We start from the raw sequence: 7188 nt of genomic DNA on the forward strand, positions 1-7188 counted from the left end.
TCTGATACTTTGTTAAATGTTGATGAAATCATGTGCCATACATTCATAAGTCAATGAAGATGTTAACATTAAATGTTTCATATTTACTATGCAGTGTACAAGACATAATCCAAACTTATTTACCTTAAAATACTGAAAACTTACACTACTTTTATAATGAACCCAAACAGTAACACTCATTAAAATGTATTTCTTTAACCTTAAATGTATTGAAAATTTAGCTCCTGCTTATTCACACGTGGTAAACCTGGGAAAACCTTTTAAGCAATAATAATGCTAATGATAATACATGATTTAAATGAGACTGAAGGATTACAAATTTAAGAATCTGTTTAAAATATGCTGATCCTACGCATATTTGTTATAGGTTCCAATATAACAACATGAACTGAAAAAGTTATGTATATTGTGACAGTCTAAGAGCAGGCAGCCCAGGCCCTGAGACAGTAACCTTTCAATTCCTGAACATCTGTCAGGTTTCCTAAGTTAAGTGTGAATTCTAATCTCAAGGTACAACTGTGCCTTTTGTTTAAACACCTATGCATCTGAATCACACTTGTATGCTAAATAGATCAAGGCTGGGAAAAATCTTTAACTGAGCTGTTTTCCTGTACCTCATTTGCATGCTTTGTTTAGATTGTTTCCACCTCTATGTACTCCTCCCCCTTCAAACCTATATACTCTGCTGTGCTGAGCTTTGAGAAGACCACTTTTTGAAGACTGCAGTGCAGAGCAGCGAGTATCTGAATAAAGAGAAACTTCTGCTTCAAGATATCCAAAAACGACTCCTGGTCTCTAAGAAAAAATTCACAACAAGACCAAGAACAGTATTCAAAAACATTTCCAATTCATTGAATATCCCACAAGCTGTGATTTTGCCATTGTCTTGTGCTGTTTCATCTTGTGTAGTTTGTAATGTTATGTTGTCCTAAAACTGTATTGCAACCTGCCAGTCCTACAATTCAGTCCTCCTATTTGCACACCCAATTGTTTGTATAGGGGTCCTTTAAACCATAGTTTAAATAATAGATCCGTCTCAAGATCCTCTCCAAACATTTGCTCTTAATGCTTAAGACATGAAGGCAAAGTTTTCTGCTTTGAAACAACGTGGACTGTGAAAAGTGCTATACACGTAAAATGGGCTTGTCTTATGTTTGTTGTTCTGTTGTTGTAATGCATGCTTTGGCAATCAGCCTCTTCTACGTGTATGAATTAAAAATCCTGAAAGATAAGGATGTTAACTAATACAGTCAAACATGTCCAACACATTCTGAGAACAATGCTTTTATTGACATAGCCCCGGTTCATTTACCCCAAAAATAGCTGGAACGTCTACATATTATGGATAGTGTGCCACAACAGACACTCAACAACATTCGGTTGTATTCACAATGAAGTTGAGTTACCACCTGAGGAGCATACATCCTCCTAAGAGTTTATCTCTACATTTGCCCACATATTAATCCTTTCTTTTGTTTATTGCAGCAGGGTTTTACTGATATCTACTGTGCTAAAGTAGATTAATTTTACAATGTAATTAAGAATTTTCTATTTGAGAAATAATGCTGAACTAAACAACAGAAAAATGTACTGATGCATCATCCTTCCTGATCAAATAAAACTCAAATGGTTGTGGTTGTTGAAATTAGGAAATCGAAGGGAGTGAAATTTCAGCCCCATCAACGCTGTGTAGCTCCTGCCTGGGTGCTAACACAATCAAACTTTACATGTTTCATTTAAAGACTTTGGCCCTATCTGCCTTCCATAATATGGCTACTCAAGCTGGCCATTTTGACATATTTCTGTCACACAATGAATCAATAAAGTGCTTATTTACATTGTGTCTGTGCTTAGTTTGTTATAATAAGAAGATTTGCGAGCATGTACACAACCAATCAAAAGGTTTTTTTAAGATTTTCAGTGTTTTTTAAAGAAGTCTCTTCTGCTCACCAGGCCTGCATTTATTTGATCCAAAATACAGCAACAGCACTAATATCATGGGGTTTTTTTACTATTTAAAATAACTGCTTTCTATTTGAATATATTTTCAAATGTAATTTATTCCTGTGATCAAAGCTAAATTTTCAACATTACTCCAGTCTTCATTGTCACATGATTCTTCAGAAATCATTCTAATATGCTGATTTGCTGATCCAAAGATCAGCATTTATCTGAAATAAAAAGCGTTTGTAACATTATACATTATACCATTCAAAAGCCTGAAGTCAGTATTAATTTTTTGGGGGGGAAACTTTGTCTGAACTTTCTGAACTGTTTTCAATTTAATAATAATAATAATAATAATAATAATAATAATAATAAATGTTTTCAGCAAATCAGAATATTAGAATGATTTCTGGAGGATCATGTGAAAAATTCAGCTTTGAAATGACAGGAATAAATTACATTTTAAAATATATTCAATTAAACAGTAATATTTAAATAGTAAAAACTTTACTGTTTTGCTGTACTTTGGATCAAATAAATGCAAGCTCAGTAAGCAAAGGAGACTTCTTTAAAAAACATTACTGTTCAAAAAGTTTTGACTGCAGTGTAGATTGGCTACTTTGTTCAGCGCTGCATAAACTCCTGGAACATTTTAAATGGTATATTTTCCATTCACAAACAAATATTTGCAAATAGTTTCCCATCCTGTCCCCTTGTTTAAATTTGAGGCAAACAGGTTTTACCAAACCCTTTGTTTGTGTAAAAAATAAAAGTTTGTAGATCACAAATTTGATTTAAAAAGTTTCAAGCTTGTTGGTTTCCACAGTCCATCCTCCGCCAGAGCCTCCTCCTGCACTGACTTCCTGTTTCCATCCCACATCCACTCCTTTGTCCACCTCCTAAGTCCCCTCCGTCCGTCCCTCCATTTTTTGTTTTTCTACAGCGCGAGGTTATGCCTTCCGGGAGGGCTGTCACACCCCTGGAATATTTGTATTGGTCTTTCCCTCATGTGTCCATATATGGTTTTCCTGTTCCTACCCTCATTATGGCATTATTAGTTAACCTTGTATCACCTGTGTCTTAATTAAGTTCATTGTAATCACCTGTCTTTATTAGCTGGTTTCAGTTTTTACCCATTTGGAATATATTAAAGACTTTTGATTTCATCGACCGTCATCTTTATGCTTATCTGTCACATGTAGTTGTGACATATAGCACCATGTTTTGTTTTTGTTTGTTTTTTTTCTTTTCTTTTTTTTTCATTTTGTTCCTTTGGTCACTTGACTTGATTAATGGCAAGCCACATGATTTCTGTCAAAGAGCCTGATGTGGCTCCAAAGCCTGGTTCCTGACTTCTGGGTTATATGATCAGTAACGTTAGTAGAGTAATATAGTAGGCCACTGATCTAACAAGAAATGCCAAAAGTGGGAACCATAAATAGAACATAATCTGATATGAATGTGAAACAGGACAGATTCAAATTACTAACACAATAGTAAGCATGTCTTGTAACTGGGAAGAGCCAGAAACTTGATACAAGTGAGAACAATATACTGCAGTCTACTGCAGTCAGATACTCCAGTCAGAAATAAGGTAAAGGTGCCCACAGGTGGTGATCATGCAGAAATGCAGGCAAACTCATAACACGTGCCTGCAGGCTATTCCTATCCAGCATTTCCTGGATTTACGTGTTTATGCATTGATTATTAAGCTTGTTGGCCTGTATTTCAGCCTTTTCAAAAGGCAGGCTACTGAAATTTCCCTCAGTGGACACCACATTAGTTAAAACTGTAGCATCTAATCTTGTTTTGAAGTTTTGTATTTTGAATATTACTAATTGTATGCTTTATACAAAAAAAATATTAAAAACTATTAAAAATAAAAAGAATATTCAAATATTACAATTTTACAAATTATCTCCAGTTTCTACCAGGGGCGTCGCTAGGGCTAATCATTCGGGGCTCGAGCCCCGAAAGTTTTTACTCCAGCCCCGAATGTTTTTTTTGTTTGTTTGTTTTGTTTTGTTTTGTTTTTTGTATGGCCCTATGATTTCCACGGAATTTGTCAAAGTTTGAATGAATGAATCAAAAGTTGGTCATCAAACTTAAATCAAGTCGCGATATGGACTAGTATCTGTAAATATTATGCCGCAAAAGACTATTTAAATATGAATCCTGCATGTTCTGCGTGTCTTTTTATGAATGAACGGCGCGGATGTGCGGTTTCGTTTCCTACATACGTAATACTGACGCGCGCAGTGATTTCAGCGTCTGCAGTTTCACTAAATGAGGACATAAATACATTAACAACATCTCCAGAACATTTGAGTAAAACAAGCGTCAAATATATACACAGAAATTTAAAGGTATTCACGGCAACCCGTTAAAGTAAAAGTTCGGTTTAACTTTATTAATCGTTCAGTATAATGTACGTGCCTACTACTACTACTACTACTAGTAGTAATTATTAAAAATGTATACAAAAATTTCACACAATAGTTCTTCCATGTTTTACATTTTAATAGTAAATCCCCTTTATCTGCCAAAAATAAAATATAATTTTCATTAAAAGATCAGTATTTTATACCTTCATTTGATAACCAGAAAAATACACACAGAATTCCATAAGGCTAATAAATAAAAAAAATAAATAAAAGTTGTTTTTATGCATTGAAATAAACAGACATGCTATATTTGGTAACAATAAAACGTAAAGTGAGAAAAAATAAAACATTTCATAGGTTCCTAAACATGTAATTTTTCTTAACTTTTGATAAATTGACGGTAAATTGTATAAGATTCATGGTTTTAATTAACTACACATGTTTAATTACATTTTGATTAATGAAATTAAATTTAACCATTAAAACAAAGACCATAAAATTGAAACCAGAAAACAGAATTTTAATAAAATAAAATGGAATTTGGGGGGAGGGGGGGAATAGGGCCCTCTTTTTGCATGCGACTATATATTTGTTACAGTTATAAATACATTTTCAAATGTATTATTTTATTTGTCTAACATATTTTTGTAATGTTATAATTTTGTTTGCAGTGATTACTATTTACTACTGTTAATAGTGGGACAAGGTCTTTAACCCCCCGGTTTAATGCACCCGGACCCACCTAGAAGAATCCAGGTTCAACCACTTGTGTCTAACAAAATCTTATGTGAGCATGATGTGAGCTCCCACCCATTACCACTAGCCCCTGATGTTTTGGCACCAGCCCCGGATGTTTTAAAATCCTAGAAACGCCCCTGGTTTCTACACTAAGAAGTGGGAAGAGATCAGTCAACAAGGCCGATATTTACCAAAGTCTACCAGCAGAGGGCGACTTTCAACAAAAAATATTGCGGAGTTAACTAAATATAGCTTATGTGAAATTACTGCTTCAACACGTCTCTTGGTAACTACATACTCTCCATTCAAAGCGAGGGGGTGGGGGGTCAGCCATAACATAAAGCAAATTAGAAATGTAACATTTAATTTCATAAACAAAAGGTCTGATGTTAATTTGTTTGTTTTGAAATATATAACTATATAATATAGTACCTTTCTATTCCAAACCGTAATAATTTGTATTTCTGTAAAGAAGAATGGTCATGCTTCTCCCAGCCATCATGAAAGTGGTTTTAAACTAGGGGCTTTCAGCTTCCAAAAATGTCAAATGAGATTTATAGCATGAATCATGCATCAGCATATCAGCATGAAAGCATTATAAAAGTAGTCCATACAAGTCATGTACTGTATTCCAATTTTTCAAACTCATATGTAATGAGTTAAAGCTTAATTAAAAATTAAGCTTTAATATATTTACGGAAGGAAATTTACAAAATGTCTTCATGGAACATGACCTTACAGTTTTTCTCAATTGCTAAAATACTATAACCAATCTTTTGAACAAAAATTTCAAAACCATAATGCCATTTTTCAAACTGCACACCCATTTCCCTGAGCTATAAACACTATTCCCCTGCTTTAACAGATGAGTCAGATTTGGTGAACTGTTACTGCAAAACTCTGCACACAAATCCCTACATTTCTTAGTGCTTACACCATGTGGTCATTTAGAAAGCACTAGCATTCAATATTGTTCACTCAAGTCTGCAAAGTTTGAGCTTAATCAGTACACGATTACTCAAGTGGAAACACAAGGAGTCAAAATTTATCACACACCAATCAGAACCTTCGATGGAAATAAAAAAAGGGCCAAAGTGAGTTTACAGTTTGTTGCTTTTCTCAGATCAGAAATAAAATTCTCAAAACTACTTGTTCAACCTCCACATCATCTAGTCACTTGTGCACATCATAAAATGTTTAATTTTTTTTTAACAAGTTGATTTGCTTTCATGCAACTGATTTGTCTGCGGTTTTCTTACATTATCAGTTCCTATTGTCATGTTGTTCAAAATGTATTACATGAATATAGTTCTCTGTGCTATAGTTTTACCCCTCAAAACATCAGGTCATTAGCTCATCGTGTATGTCTTTGCAGTAAATGCTAAATTTTTGATCTAGTTGTCATAAACTGTCAAGCAAATTCTGCACATTTCTATTAGACTTTTTGTAAATTTGCCATGAATTGTTCAAATGAATATTGACTTTCACTAATGTAGAGACAACAGATCAACCAATGATAAAGCAGTTCTCTGAAATAGCTCAAAGGTACATCTCAACATCTCATGAACCTTCAATTGGAAAGCATATACAGACAGAGGACAACACAAGAGTTACAAATTCTGACAGTGGACTTTCTAATTTATATTTCCGCCTTTGCCCATATTTCCTTTTTCTTTTCTATTTCACAATGACTTTGTAATGTATTTATATTTTCTTTTATTTTTTTATGTAGATTTTTTTTTTTTTTTTTTGTCAGACCACTAGTAAAAGTTTAACTGTGAATCCTATCCGGTCTTTTTCAATCAATATCAGTATGTGGGTACAGTAATATGCAATTTCGAAGACGAAGAGTAGGAGGAGAAAGAGGAAGAGGAGGAGAAGAAGGAGGAGGACAACGACAACAACGTGGAAGAGAAATAGGAAGGGCAAGGGCAAGAAAACAAGCAGTATTATATATTTCAGTTGATGTGTGCCAGGGTTGAGTCAGGCATGCAAGAGGATTTTACCCCCGCCGCCTGTCCAGGGCCAATTTAGTCTGTGATGTTGAGGAGGCCTGTCCCAGACCAAAGACAGGATGCTGGGGCAGAATAATTATTTTTGTTGTTGTTTGCTGTTTTGT

The sequence above is a fragment of the Labeo rohita genome, chromosome 5 (genome assembly GCF_022985175.1).
Source record: "Labeo rohita strain BAU-BD-2019 chromosome 5, IGBB_LRoh.1.0, whole genome shotgun sequence".
NCBI lineage: Eukaryota > Metazoa > Chordata > Actinopteri > Cypriniformes > Cyprinidae > Labeo > Labeo rohita.